We start from the raw sequence: 15,830 nt of genomic DNA, 5'->3' as shown, positions 1-15,830 counted from the left end.
AAGATGAAAAATCGAAGTTGATAAAATATTAACCATTAGAGTATCTGGAGAAGAAAAAGGATGATAAATCAAAGGCGATAAAATATTAATTAGGGTATCTGAGTGAAGGGTACATGGGATTTTTTTTTTACTGTTTTTGTAACTTTTCTGTAGATTGAAATTACTTCATAATAAAATTGCCAAAAAATTAATTCCAGAAAATTAGAGTTGTCATGTGCCTGTCACTGAAGTGACAGTGTTCAGCCACATTACGTGCTGCAGAATGAGCCAGAAATGGCATCTCCTGTTTTGTCATCTTTGAGTTAAAATGAGTCATTTCCTCTTTCAGCTAAAGAACTCTACTCCTACTCATGAAGGCAAACACTAAGGATGTTTTCCACACGAACCCTGAAGGTAAGGGGCACTCGATCACGGGCTGCTCAGTCATACCACGTATGGGTCCTACTGTCCTTTTCATCCAGGTACGGGCAGGGACTCAACTAGCCTTGTTCACAGAGAATAGAACCTCAAACCAGGCAACAACCACACTGGTGCATTCTCCTGGCCTCGTAGACCTTTCCAATCTCCCCAGCCTGTACAGCTCAGAAAACCTGGTGCTCATTCTCTTCTCTGTCTTCTCAAAGAAAATACCAAAGCCTTTAATAGCCGATATCTTCTGGTGGTGCAATTATGAGAGATTTTGATATTCTTTTCATCATTTTCTGTAGTTAAGAGATCGACAAAGACCGTGTTACTTTCATAATCAGAAAGAGAAATATCATCTTTGCTTTTATTTACCCAAGCAACTATACACAAATTCTTGCCACAGTTTTCTGGGTCCCCCTTCAGCACCCTAATATTGTCACTGCTGCGTGTCTCCTTCCTCCCGGTCTATGTGGCAAGATACATGTATGATACATTCTGGATCTTCCCCATCTACCAGTGGCAAGAAAGCCCTAGGAGTCCAGGACTGGCTGACAAATCGGTCATAAAGTGTATTACTCCATTTTACATATGGACAAACTAAGCCCCATGGCTTGCCTCTGTCTATGCAACAGTCAAATGGCATCCAGACCCCCTGAGATGAGCTTGGCATGTATAGCCTGAAGCTGTACTCTCTCTCTTTTGGAGGAAGTTAAGAACCTGTGAGGATGGGAAACTGACTAGGTTATTGGTTGAAGAAACTCCTAGGAAAAATTTAACTTGGATTTCTTGGGGCCACTTCAGGTGTTTATTAGTCCTCCCACATTGAAAACGGGACAGCCCCATGAGAGCCATCTGCCACTTTAGCATCAAGACTAAGCCTGAACTTTTCCTCTGGACCAGGGTCTCTCAAACAATACTTTTGACATTCTGGGCCAAACAGATACTTCTTCATTGTGGGGTTGTTCTGTGCATCATATGATGCTTAGCAGCATCCCTGGTCTCCCACTACATAATAATAGGCCACCAACTCTCCCCAGCTATAGCAACCAACAATGTCTTTACACATTGCCTAAGGTTCCAAGGAAGACAAAACTTCCCCCCTAGAAGTGGCAATAAAATAATGTTTCCAGGCATTGCCAAATCCCCTGCGTGGGGGGCAAAATTGCCCCTGCCAAGAACCACTGCTCAAAGTTACCTCAGCCCAGCAGGAGCTTTTGTTTTTCATGCAAATAGACTGAAATTTATAGGGTCCAGAGTAAACATTAGTCAGTATTTGTGGAAGGGATACTGTAAGGCATCAACAGCAGCCTGTATCATAACAGCCCTGCATGAGAGTCTCTGGGAACGTTGGAACTGGTCGATCAACCTACTCAGACTTCTCTGAGTTTCTTTCTCCTGTCAGGACAGCTGCCCCTTGATGCCAAATGCCTCATGATATTTACCAGAAGGAGAGGCAAGGGAGAACAGGTAAAGCAGAATACTGTGAGCAGTCCTTTCCTTCAGGAGGTTGAAGAGATCCAGAAAGCAAGGTGCAGCTGGAACTGTGTTGCAATGCACCAGAGGGGATTTGGCAGCCATTTTGTATCTATATATGTATTTTTTTGTAGACCACATTTTTGCGTGAAAGGTTTGAGACATAGTCTCCAATTTACTTTATAAAATTATGTTATTTTTTCAACAAACAAGTGCCCACTCTGGGCAGTGGCTTAACTAGAAATCCTTCTTTTCATTCACCAAATAGCATAGGGTAAGTGGGGTGGTGATAGTAGATGTACCTGTGGTACCAATTGGCAAACCAAGAGCCTGAGAGTAAATCCAAAGGGCTAGGGGTGGTACACACTCTTCTTACTCATGTCCAAGTGCACCTCAAGGGCCTTTTATTGCTCTTAATGATCTCCTTCCCCCAGCATCCACCCCCTACTGCCCTCCACCCTTTACCCAACCTGGTGTTTGGATTACAAAGATGCTCCTGATGCCAGTGGATATCTGTAAAAACACAGGCAGGAACTTGAAAGCAATTACATGGTCATCCAAGAGAAACACACACAGCTCATCGGTGAAAAGAATATCCAGAAAGCAACATTTGTAAAAGAATTCAGGAAAGAAAAAAACTCCCTAAAAGAAGGGATTAGAATTAAGAGTAAAATTGCAGTTCCTGTCCAAGACGTGACCAGAAGTACCATAGTGCATTTTGTGGCCTTTAATCTGGTTTCTAGTCTCTTAGACTTAGCTGTTACCTTGCCAATCCTGTCCCAATGGTAATGATCACTTCTTAACACTCCCTGGAGCTCCACCCCCACCCCAAAATGGAACAAAACGTCTCTCTGCCTGGCACGCCAGATTCTTGTGCAAGAGTTCTGGCATCCTTTGGGCTCTACCTGTTCCAGCCCTCCCTCCTCCAGCCCTTTCCCAGGCTCCCAAACACAGGCTTCTGACCTTACTTGTCCCCAGACTGCAAGAGGCTGGAAGGAGCTTTGATACAGCCCAAGGCACTGGGGAGGATGTGCCCATCCATAGCATGTGCTTTGTGGTGCGTCTGAAGCTGTAAGCTCAGAAACTTTTCACCCACCACTTACCTGCCAGAGATCCAAATCCCTATCACTTGAGCCTCTGCCTTACCTGAAGTGTGACGTTGCTTAAAACCTGCATTCTTACCTAAGAGGGGTAAGACCTTAATTTATGAAAAGCAACTTGTTTATGAGATTGACTTGCTGGTGCCTTGGGATTGGGACATAAGACAGGTGAGTTTTGATTGCAGTTGAGAGACTGCAATGATCAGATTATTGAGCTCTAGACCTGCACTGTCTACTATACACGCCATAGCTACATGTGTCAATTTAAATAATATTAAAAATTTAGTTCCTCAGTCACTCTGGGTACATTTCAAATATTTACTAGCCTCATGTGGCTAGTGGCTACCATTGGACAGAGTAGATTTATAACATTTAGTCATCATAGGAAGTTCTATTGGACAGTACTCCTCAAGACTGAAGCTGGTACTTCCAGTGAGGAGTTCTAGAAGGGAGAGGCAGCCTAACATCACCAGCTGTGTGGGGAGGGATACAGAAAAGTAGGAGAATGAACAGGATTCCAAAGGGAAAGGGGGGCAAAGACTAACTTTGCATGTTTTGCCTTCAAGAGCCCAGCTCTGAGCACACATGCATCTGCCCTACTGCAGAGCTCTCTATGTTGATATCTGGGGTCAGCTTTGGGGCCCATTTCCTTCATTGTATGGCCCCTGAGTCCTATGGGCTTCTTGTGAAGTGAGAGATCCTGTCCCCTAAATGCTGATGCAAAAAGAATTCAGAGCATCACTCACATACAGGAGCCACTGGGCTCCCAGCCAAAGGTACATCAGCACTCTGGTGGCACAGAGCAGCCAGGTGGTATCCAGGAGTCCATGTAGAGCTGGGAGTTTCCAAATCAAAAGACATTTAGGGTAAAAGGAGCATCTTCTCCATCTGTAATTATACCCCCACTCAAAGAATCTTAGGAACATAGAAGGTCCCAAGGAGCAGTTGTCACCCCTAACTGGTGATGGCAGAGGAGCAGTTGTCACGCCTTGCCAATGACAATAGCTCGCACTTATATAGCACTTTGCATCCCTGCGGCACACTTTCACAATAATCATTCATCTCATTCTCACAATAGCTGGCTTAGGAAAGCAGGGCAGATGTGACACCCTGAATACTTTATACTGGAAGAAACTCATGCCCAGAAAGAGGAGGAGACATGCCAAAGTCAATGTGGCAGAACTGGCCCTACGAGCCACTCACTGTTCTGTCTGGAGCTCACCTCTCTCAGGTGGTGGGGGCTACTTGGTACCTGTCCAAGTTCCTAAGTGTATCAGCTCCAAAGCATGCAACCTTCCCATGGATCATGCTGCAAACTCAGTTCATATCCAACCCCAAGCTAATGACCAAGCCTCCGAAGACCTCATAAGCTCTTCTTTATACAATGACTCACGAGAGCTGATGTCCTGAGAAATGCTGCTTACAGTGCTCCAGACCTACTGAGTCTACTTTCCTTTGCAAAAGACATGAGGAAGGTGTTGCTTCCCTGGCTCCTCCTGCAGTAGGAGACCCTTAAAAATGCCAGTAGATTTTGCTTTCTAGAAAAGGATCCAGAAATTGGGATCACAGTAGTCCATTTATGGGACTTTCAATAGTTTGTGGCCAGATATTTATGATTTATTCTCAAATTTGAAAGAACCCCTCATTCACAATGTATAAGGAGCCCTTTACATACTTGGCTACATAGCATATCGGATTCTATATTTTCCTCTGACATCATGCACATGAACAGATACGCAGAGTAATTATTGGACTTTCCCTTCCAATGAGCTCTAATGCTAAATCAGCCACTGTCTAGAAAACTAAAAAACAAAAACCAAGAGGATAATCAAACACATAAAGCAATATTGAGGATAATGACAAGAATGAAATGACTACTTTAAATGTGCCCAGGTAAGCAATACCCCTAGCAACGCACTACTTTCCTTCCCTTTACAGCAACATCCCAATACTTCTCAGTTAGCATCCACTCTTCTCTACCTCTAAGCCACTATATTTGAAAATTAAACCACTGAGCTGTCCATGCCAAACTGTGACCAGATTCCCCCAAAGTCAGATGGGCCATGCAGGGCTGTTCTACTCTGAGAGCTCTACATCCTTCCAGGGCCTGAAGAAGCGGAGACTCCAGTTAAACAGTGTATGTGTCACACTCACCCAAGGAGTGAACTCACAGTTCCAGGTTTGATTTAGCAACTCATGATATCTCTAAGGACCCAGCCTCTTTCCATTTGGTGGAGGCCTCTCCTCCTCCCTCTCTCTTTCACCAGGGAGGAAAATCTTTCCCAGCAGCCCCCAGAAGACTTCTAAGAGGTCTCCGTGGGCAGAATTATGTAGGAAGACCACTCTAAACCAATCACAGACAAAAAGCGAATGGGATTACCATGATTAGCTTAGACTGATACCTCCTCACTCCCTGGGGCTGGACACCTGACGCCTGACAAAACTGGACTCCATGGACAAAAACAAGGGGAGAAATGGTTGCTGGAAAAGCAATCAGCAGTGTCTGCCAGACCCAGTTACTCACAGGGCTACAGCGCTATGACAAAGAAGAGGAGCTTTCTACTCCTTGTCCCAGGCAGCTCCCCAGGCATGCCCCCCAGCCTCCTTAGCCAGGTCAAACCAGCCTGCTGTCGGCTCTCGTGGCACCTTCAGGGCTGCTTCTTGGTACTGGTGTCATTTCCATTTAAGTGTTTTACTAGCTGCCCTCCTCACCAGGACTGGAAGTGCTAGGAGGTTTGTTTCAGCACAACATTGTATTCTCAGGGCCCTGCTTGTGCCAGGCACATCTTAGATGCTCAGCTGGTATTTGTTGAAGGATGAACAAATGAATGGATGGATGGATAGGTGGGTACATGATGGGTGGATGGACAGGTGGGTGGATGGGTGAATGGGTATGTGGGGCAGTGGATAGATACATGGATGGGTGGATGGATGGACAGATGGATGGATAGATGGATGCTCCAGCCACTAAATAGGCCAGCCCTGCCATTTTCTGAAAATGCATTAAAAAGAGATGAATCTTGGTTTCCCTCCCTCCTCCCCATTCTCACTCAAGCAGTCTGCACTGGGAGTATTTACTGCCCTACCCCCGGACCCTGCCTAACTAAGGGCCCTGGCCATTACCCCTCTGGTTGCACAGGTGGCTTTTCTGCTAAGAAAGGGCTTCTGAGGGAAGCTGAATAAAATAGAAAGGAAAAAAAAAAAGAGTTAATATAAGCCAGTAAGAGAGACAAGCAATTATCTTGCTAGATAAGTAGGCTGGATGTTTTGAATGAAGAAGCAAGTCTGAAAGATCATATTCTCCCTGAGTGAGAAATGGTGACTAAATCAGGTAGAGACAGGATGTGCTTGTACAAGATGGAGCACGGTGGGAGGAGGGAGAGGGACCCTGGGGCTGGTAGTAATGTCAGGAAGCAGTAGAGACACTCACACTTCTAGCAATAGGCAAGGAGGTGCCCACCGCTCCCCCTTCCCCCATCCCACCTCTCTTCCAACTTCCAGACCCTCCTGCTTTCCCTGCCTCCTCTGCCCTCTGCTCCTCACCACACTTTGAGCTTCCAGTTCCGCTTGCTTTGCATGAGTAGGACCGGCAAGCACCCAGAGTCTCAGAGAGAACCATACTGAATTTATTAAACTCCTTTTTAATAATATGACCCAGCCCTTCTCTCAGGCTCTGAAAAAGGAGTTTTTCCATGAAATTGCCTTTCACCCACTTGTCAGAAGCATAATGGCAAATAATGGTATTTTAAATAACCCTAAGACAGAGAAAGTGATGGACTTCAGAGAAGCAGTGGCAATTCTTAAAAACAAGTGAGCAGGCGTGGAACATCAAGACTGTTTAGAAACTTTAGATCATTCATTGTGGCCGGAGAGATGGGGCACATACCCAGCTACACGTGCTAATTAGCACAGGGAGGTTGGCTGTCAGCAACTGCTGAAATTTTGCCACAAACGTACAAGTAATTTCTGTATTTTACCCTAGTGGAAACTGTTTCCATGTATTTGCACCACAAAATGCCAGGTTTTCATTATGGAGTTGCTTTTGTGGTGTTAAAATTTGTGAGATTTCTCTGCTCAATTACAAAAGTAATAGCTCTTTATTTTATTTAGATATTTTAGTAACGATTTGTTTTATTTTATTACAAAAGTGATCATGTTTTATTTCAGAATCATCCTTCCAGAAATAATCACTGCCAATATAGTGGTGTGTATGTGTGTGTGTGTGTGTGTGTGTATAATATATATATATTACCAGTCTGTCTTCTGTGCACATATGGAAATATATATATATATTAGAATTGAGATCACACACACCTACTTTCTGTGCCCAGTTTTCTTTTTACTTTTCTCATGTTTCCATATCATTAAAATTTTTATCACATTATTGATATTTAGATTTTTCCCACTATTCTGTTTTTATAAATAACAATAAAAACAGAATATTGGATTCTCTGGGGAATTCTCTTTGTACAGAATTGTTTTTGCACATCTCTGTTCAGTTGGGATAAATTTCTAGAACTGCATTTTTTGCTTTAAAGTGTATCTACTTTCTTAAGGCTTTTACTGTCTGTTACCAAAAAGATTACACTAATTTGCATTCAAAATACAAAGTGCCTGTCCCACCTCTACCATCTAGTAGCCAGAAGTGTTTACAAACTCAATGATATCATCCTGAAAACTCACAGGGTTAGGAAGAGAATGAAATAAAATATTTTATATGAACATCTTTGAAAACTAAAAATTCTACTAAAATACATCTTGTCATTATTATCCATTTTTAAACCATCCAAGATGGAAAAGGCATTACCTCCCTCAACCACATATTCCAATGGTTAACAGCCCTTTAGAGCATAAAATCCATACCAATTTCCCTCTAAATGCAGCTGATACCCAATACACTTCATTTATTCAGAACCATTTACTGAGCACCTGCTGTTATTCATTAAGCTTTGTGTTAAGTATAGGAGATATGAAAACACACACACACACACACACACACACACACACAGGCAGCATTGAGCTTCCAGCCTGAGACAGAGAAAGATAAGTCAAGATTCATTGTCAGTGCTGTGATAAGGTCAAGTTCTGGGTGTTTCATAGGCACAGCATTCTCCAGCTTTGAGAGACCCAAGCAAGTGCCTGTCTGGAGGAAGGAAAGCTAAACCTGAGGATGAGGAGCAGCTGGGCTTTCTGCTGGGTGGCACATGCCAATCCTTACTGCTTCACAAACAATATGGAAAAATCACATTTTCTTAGCAGCTAAATGCCTGCATAGAAAGAGAGCCACTTTTGTGGGGCAAAGACTTGAACAAACCACAGGATGGGGAGAGTAAGACTGCCCCCCATGGGGGGTATATTTGAGAAACACTATATGGTCACCATTTCTCTAGAAATCAGCCTGGCATTTTGGTGAGTGAGATATGCAAGCTGAGGCTTACTGCAGAATTGTTTGGGGCTACAGAGGGGATTTTAGAGAGGTGTGAGAAATGATAAATGGACACGATATGGCAACTGACAGGGGAGGAGCTTTGGGAGGAAAGATAGTTTCCTGGTTACTCATCTTCTATTCTGTAAACAGTGAAGTGCTATCGTGTGCTCAGAACACTGTGCTAAGCAGGAAAAACCCCCTGTGGACTGCATAGGATATCAAAGTGACCACTTATCTGCTGCTCTTCCCATGTTGACCCACTAGGCTCCCTGTGCCTGGGCATGCACGTGCACTCACAGAGCTTTTTAGAAATGGAGGGGATTATAAAGAGATCTTTTAGGCATTTAAGAACATTCAAAAATGCATTCCAGAAATCCAGGTGTGGGTCAGCACTTCTGCTTAGGCACACCCATGAAAAGCTACCAAGCTATGTATATTTTGACCTGCAAATAAATTGGCAATTGATAGAACTGAGAGTATCAGCAAAGTAGCAAATTTCTCTTCCAAGTTATATTGTTCTTGTGATAATATTAAAATTAATTTCTTACTCCAAAGCTGAGTTGAGAAGCATGGGAATTTGGCAATAGGATGTCTGCCAGGCCAATGATGAAAATTCATCATGTATAAGCTAGTAAGAAGAGTTTTCACACAGAAAAGAACATCAGGAGAACAAAGAAAGGAACATCAGGAGTTATAGAATCAGGGAATTTTGGACCTAAAAGGAGCCACACGACTTGAAAGGTATTCTGATTCAACCCCTTACTTTTACATATGGGACAACTGAGGCCTGGAAAGATGGAGAACCTTGGCCAAGTGCCTGATGGGAGAATCTTTGGAGCTTCAGGGTGGGCACATCTGAGAAAACCGACAAGTCTAAGAAGAAATTCTCAGGAACATTCTTCCTCTCTAATTCCTTGATTTTCCTTACCACCTCAGCAAGAACCCTGGGAATCCATTCACAGGAGCAGTAAAAACTTCTAGTGTCCATCAGAATTTGGGTTTCCTTTCCTTTCTGGACACACAGTTAAAGTTCACTTCATTGCCTCCCCTGTAGTTAGATGGGGTCAGATGATTGAGTTGTGGCCTCTGAAAGTGGGTAGAAATAACAGACAGGCATTTTTTAATGCCAATCCATTTTTTAATTTTGGTGGTTTCAAAGAGGGGTGTCTGGAAGGCATACCATCAATTACATGCTGTACAAATAAATAGGTGGTGTTATTATTATAAAGCAGTTCGTCAACAATGATTTACAGGGATCTGTCAGGACAATGTCCTGGTAGCCAAATATGCAGATATTTGCATAGGTCCATGCTATTTCCATTGGCCCAGGAAACCTAGCATCCAAATAGGAGTTAAGCCTACTGTTTGTTGATATGCACTACTGACGTGGTAGCCTTATTAAGCAATAGATAGAAAGATCATTTTATAGTTGACAATAGCATTTGTCTCTTAAAATGTTAATCATATTAAATCACATTTTTTCAAATGCAGTTGTCTTACTTTGGGATGCAGAAATGCATCACTATTTAAAGCTCACTTATTCAGCAACCTTAACTATCTGGACCATGTATAAGATCCAGGAAGCAAGCCAAATAGTCTTTTGAGCAAAATATATACAACAAAATTCATTTACCTACAGAAGTGGTAGGAAATTCCTTCAGACCTCACTCAGAGCATAGCTATTCTCATTTTAAATTGCTGTAATTTTCTAAAATTTAGTTATTGGGTTTCTGAATTCACATCAGATCAGAAGCAACAGTAGAGTAGAGTCTGCTGAAAGAGTCCCTTGAGTCTGCTGAAAGAGAGTTGATTAAGAAGAGTGAGAATTATTAGCTGTCAAATTGAATGTAAGGGAAAAGACGTTAAAAAGGAAAGGAGGAAAAAGAGAGAGAGGGGGGCTAGAGGGAAGGAGGGAGGGAGGGGGAAGGAAGGAGGGACGCTATAAAAAGGAGACTCAGAAGCTAAAAATGCTCAAGTCCCAGGCATTTGATTTATGCCAAGAGTCTTTGGTCTGTAGGAGCAGCTGAGGGTATCCTATATCCACCACATCACACCATAATTGATACATTCATAAGTGACCTCAATACTCTATGGAAAGGTTCGATTTAAGAAGGCATGTGCCTGAGCAGAAGGGGCTTGGGATTTTTATGGAAAGAAAGGAGAGGAAAGAAGTGATTGTTGCCAGCTGATAGCAGAAAACAGCTGTGAAACTGCTGTGTTTGTTTTTCTCTTCTCTATGAGGCTGGCTTTAATAGAGTCCTTGAAATGTGGTCCTGGCAGGAACTGGGGTGGAGAGCTTGCACCGCTGCTATCTGCTCAGAGCTCTTCAAGGCTGGTAAAACAACTCTCAAGTAAAACAACAGGTGGTTAATCAAACAACGAGCTGTTGTGTTGTGATCTTTTCCTTCAAAGGGGCAATTATGTGCTGTGAGTTTATTTCTCTTTCTTTCTGTTAGACAGTTTATTTTTCTCTGTTAGTTTATTAGCAAGGCTGCCCTATCACATAGTACAAGTGTACAAAAATATTTTCTTTCTTTATATCTTTATTCTATAAACTTTTTTCTACTTTTAACAGTTTTTATTTTTGTTTTTACTTTTTAAGCTTTTTTGTTACAAATGAAGTCACAAACACACACCTTAGTCTAGGCCTACACACAATCAAGATTATCAGTATCACTATCTTCTGCGTTCATATCTTGTCCCACTGGAAGGTCTTCAGGGACAATAACACACATGGAGCTGTCATCTCCTATGATAACACCTTCTTCTTCTGAAGGACCTGCCTGTAGCTGTTTTATATGACTGGCAGTGCAGTGCGTTTGTTTACACCAGCATCACCACAAACACAGGAATAATACACTGTGCTATGATGTTCCCATGGCTAAGATTTCCCTTTTCAGCTCCATTATCATCTTACAGGACCACTGTAGTATATGCCGGCTGCCATTGACTGGAATGCAGTGCATGCCTGTCTGTTATTTCTACCCACTTTCAGAGGCCACAACTCAGTCATCTGATCCCATCTAACTACAGGGGAGGCAATGAAGTGAACTTTAACTGTGTGTCCAGAAAGGAAAGGAAACCCAAATTCTGATGGACACTAGAAGTTTTTACTGCTCCTGTGAATGGATTCCCAGGGTTCTTGCTGAGGTGGTAGGGAAAATCAAGGAATTAGAGAGGAAGAATGTTCTTGAGAATTTCTTCTTAGACTTGTCGGTTTTCTCAGATGTGCCCACCCTGAAGCTCCAAAGATTCTCCCATCAGGCACTTGGCCAAGGTTCTCCATCTTTCCAGGCCTCAGTTGTCCCATATGTAAAAGTAAGGGGTTGAATCAGAATACCTTTCAAGTTGTGTGGCTCCTTTTAGGTCCAAAATTCCCTGATTCTATAACTCCTGATGTTCCTTTCTTCTTGACACAAGCAGGGAGCCAGAGAGGCAGTGCCAGTAGGCCAATGATTTATTGTTTTTATTTTAACTTTCCTTCTCACCTCCCAAGTCCAAGTTTCCAGTCATTAAAATACAGCAATAGACAAGGTTGTTCCTAACAAATAGTCATTTGTTATGCCAAAATAAAGTTATTTTATGTTTAGATGAACAGCACATTCTCTCTCTCTCTCTCTCTCTCCCTCACACACACACCCCTATATAACACACAGAGATCCCTCTGCAAAAAAAATAATCTTGTTTGAACAATTTTACAAAACATATATCCTTCTCCCCCTACTCTTGCCCTGTATTAGTCAGTTTGCAGTAGTAACAAACACCAGTGTTATGTCAGTATCTTACAACAACGTTTACTTTTTGCTCACTTTATGTAAGGACTGTGGGCAGCTGCAGGTTGGCTGTGGCTCTGCCAAGATTGGCTGGGTTCCACCTGTCTACTCGTTTTAAAACCCAGATTGAGGGTGTAGCCACTATCTGTGACATCCCAAGGGCAGTGGAGAACAAAAGCAAGAAGACCTCAGCCAAACCCTGCAATTGTATTGAAGGCTTCCAGTTGGATGCAGCAAAAACAATCACAACCATTCACATCCCATTGGCCAAAACCATTTACATGGCCAAGTCCAAAGTCATCAAGGTGGGATGTGTCCTCCTCCCACAGGATGCATGAGTATGTCCCATGACAATGGATAGGGGTCTGTATTCCCATGACCAGGGGGAGCAAATAAAATAATCCAATCAGATCAACCCAGGTACCTCCATGGAAGTTCTAGATGCAGTGTTTCCCATGGAGAGGACCCCACTCTCCTCCCTCCACTGCATCTTCCCTTCTCCCTTGTTTTAGCTCAAGCTGGAGCTCTCAAACTTCAGCTGGAATGATCATCATCTAAGTGCTTGTTAAAAATGCCCCTTCCTAGGCCCCACCCTCCAAAGACTTTGACACATTATGTCTGAGGTATGCAGGGTACGCAGGAACAATGCTCCCCGAATGCCCACTGCTGTTGAGGAGCCATCCCTGGGTCTCCACAGCCCTCAGCATTAGAGCTGCCTTTGGGTCAGGGGAGTGTGCTGAGTAAGCACTTTATCAGGAGGAGGGCTGCTATAAAGGGCTCAGAACCTGTGACCCCAAGATCCTCTGATCTATCCCCACTCCCCACTGCCAGGTTGGACTTTGTATTTCTGGAGGTCCTTGAAGGTAGGGCCATTGCTCCTTTGAAAGTGTGGTGGTTAACACAGACCCTGGAGCTCAACTGCCGAGTTCTTCTCCTTCCATAGACCACTCACTAGCTGTGTGACCTTGGACAACTCACAGAGCCTCTCTGGGCCTCAGTGTCCTCATCTGTTAGATGGAGATAATAAGAGGACGTACACCTCAGGCCTGTGGCGAGGGTGCAGCAAGTGAACAAGCAGTGCCTGGCATGCAACATATTACATGTCAATATTTCGCATGTAAATATTAACATATTTTTATATCAGTGTGCATAAGCATATAAGTGTGTCCCATACAAGGGTTTGCTGATTTTATCTCCACACAGTTCTGAGCACACTGGAGGCTTTTAAGATAAAGTTGTTGGTTTAAACCACTTATTCCTTTGAGCCTCAGTTTCCCCATCTTTGAAATCAGAACAATAATGTGTAATAATAATAACAATAATAGCTGCCCTGCCCACGGAACACTTTATTTTGTAAGAATAAAGTACGATAATGAAGTGACAGTGTTTTATAAAGTGTAGATCACTGCATAAACAAAAGTTTTGTGATTTTGTCTTTGTTGTTGCTAATCTGAGGCAGGGCTGAGAGTGCACAGACTGGATTCCCATTCCTGAGTGTGCCTTAGGGACAGAGCTGGTCACCGCTCTGAGCCTCAGTTTCCTCTCCTGTCAGTGCAGCATCACATGTGTTAGGTGACATCATGTAAGTCAGTGGTCCTCAACCCTGACTTCATGTTACAATCACCTAGAGAGATTTTTATAAATGCCCATGTCCGAGTGGCCCTAACTCTGAACCAATTAATCAGAGTGTCTGGGGCCAGGGCGTAGGAAGGAGTCATTTTAAGAAGCTGCCTTATTGTGATGTGATCCTGGATTGAAAACCACTGCTGTCTGTAGAACCGCTTTGTAAACTGCAAAACATAATGTACAGATTATGGGTGTTTTTTAATTGTTTGTGATTGATTGAAGATCTCATGAGGTACTAGTTTCTCTGAAAATCAGGCCAACGTGGATTTTCCACCATCTGTCCCAAGGGTGCAATGGCCCAGGGAGAACTGAAACTCACCCAGTTCCTATTCTTGCCTTTAAGCCAAAAAGGCTCAATGAAAACAATCCTCCCTCAGAGAAAAAAAATGTTGCAATGAATGAGCGGAGTCGCTGTAATCGAATCTGGAAACGATGCCTCCAGCCATGGGGAAGTGTTCAGTGTTCGGTTCTGTTAAAGTGACTCTCGTACAAAGGTGCATCCATCACACTGTGGTGACTTACCCCGACCAGGTTAGAAGCCAGGAAATCTTTCCATGCGAGTCCCCCTCTGCCGAACCAATCCTGAGTCGGCTGCGGTGTAGACAAATTCTGTCTCTGCTAAGCGTCTGCCTCTCACAGACTGCTTAGAACTCACCCTCTTCTTTGATGAATCTTCACAGAGCTCAGAGTCTTCAAGAAGTTCTCCCCTCAGTGGAACTTTTGAAACTCCTGGGAGAGGAGGGAGAAGTATCTGGAACAAGAGGAGGACACCATACAGCAGCCTCTATATGATTTCTAATTACTGTCACTCAGCCATGCTGTTCTGACTAAACTGCCAGATTCTAATGTGATAAACATTTTATATAAAAGCAATTCCCTTGTGGAAAATTCCAGATGCTTCCCACCAAAGGGTATCTCAAAACAGAGTATAGGGTGGAAACCTGTTCAAAGAGCAAGAAAATGTAAACTTGGTGATTGTGATGATAAAAAATAATAACAGCTGACCACATGGGCAAGGGTCCTCCTGTGTGCATTCACAGGCAAGTGTATAAATGTGCTGCCTGGGCTCTGGGCAGGTATACACTCACTGCTGTGGGCATATGTTTGCACAAAGCCACTTACTGGCAGAGCAGGAATAGCTAGAACCTTCATCTCCCCATCTTTGGGCCAGGGTTCTCTTGACACTATATCCTCAACTTTCAATGTTTGAAATGAAAGAGCAGCCACCATGTTCTCCTTAAAACCTCTCCAGATCCCTCAGTCAAAGACTGGGAACCACACTGGCTCCAAGTCTACTGTCTGATAACACTAGCATGTGACCAGTGCCCCCCATGCAGGGTTTTGTCCAATATCTTAGAGTCTTGCTCTGTTTTTTTCCCCTTTAAGTCTTCATTGATTCATTTATTCATTCTAGAGGCATTGACCACTGACTTTGGGCAGAGCTTGTATAACAGCCTTAATCTTTAGCCTGGTGTGTGATAGCTAATCCCCTCTGTTCCTCTCTCCTCACCCTGAGCACATTATGCCCTTTGTTTTCCAAACTAAATGTTGGCATTCTGTATTGGAAAAAAAAAAAGTCAGACTCCTGGAAATAAAATGCTACATATGGGCTTCGCTCCCTGTTATTTTGGCCTCAGGCCATCTATCCCAGGTGGGGCAGGGCAGGCAAGGAGACCCAGCGGGCAGAGGACCCCAAGAAAGAAGCACCTAACACAGCGCCTACCACTTAAAACTATGGATGAATGTAGTCAAGATCTGTTTGCGAGAAATGAGACTTTCTGCCTTTTTAGGACCAAAACAGGCACTTGAAATTTAATTTGGGTTGATAGGAGATGTGGCAGGCAGCGTGCTAACCATTTATAGCAGAGAACCAAAGCTGGGGGAGAGCACAGAGCGGTTGTGAGGTGTGCAGGGCTTCCCTACCACGCGAAGCTTGGTCAGTCTCAGCAAAACCAAAAGTTTGCCAAAACTGGAAACAACTCAAATGTCCATCAACAGTAGGGTGCGTAATGGTATTTCATTGAG

General features: G+C 43.4%; 1 protein-coding gene across 2 annotated transcripts in view; it reads left to right on the top strand.

Annotated features, from left to right (window-relative positions):
* The first annotated feature begins 325 nt into the window (after positions 1-325).
* Positions 326-15,830, top strand: part of PRLR (prolactin receptor) — a 35,965-nt gene continuing 20,460 nt past the window's right edge. The window contains exon 1 of one of the 2 annotated variants that reach the window (XM_045565843.1): positions 326-393. The gene's annotated coding sequence lies outside the window, so the exon portion shown is untranslated. The remainder of the gene's footprint in view (positions 394-15,830) is intronic. The other variant, XM_045565844.1, reaches the window with a different exon arrangement.

Source organism: Lemur catta, chromosome 12, assembly GCF_020740605.2.
Source record: "Lemur catta isolate mLemCat1 chromosome 12, mLemCat1.pri, whole genome shotgun sequence".
Classification (NCBI taxonomy): Eukaryota; Metazoa; Chordata; class Mammalia; order Primates; family Lemuridae; genus Lemur; species Lemur catta.
The sequence above is the reverse complement of the archived record's forward strand: the minus strand, read 5'-3'. Positions and strand labels throughout refer to the sequence as shown.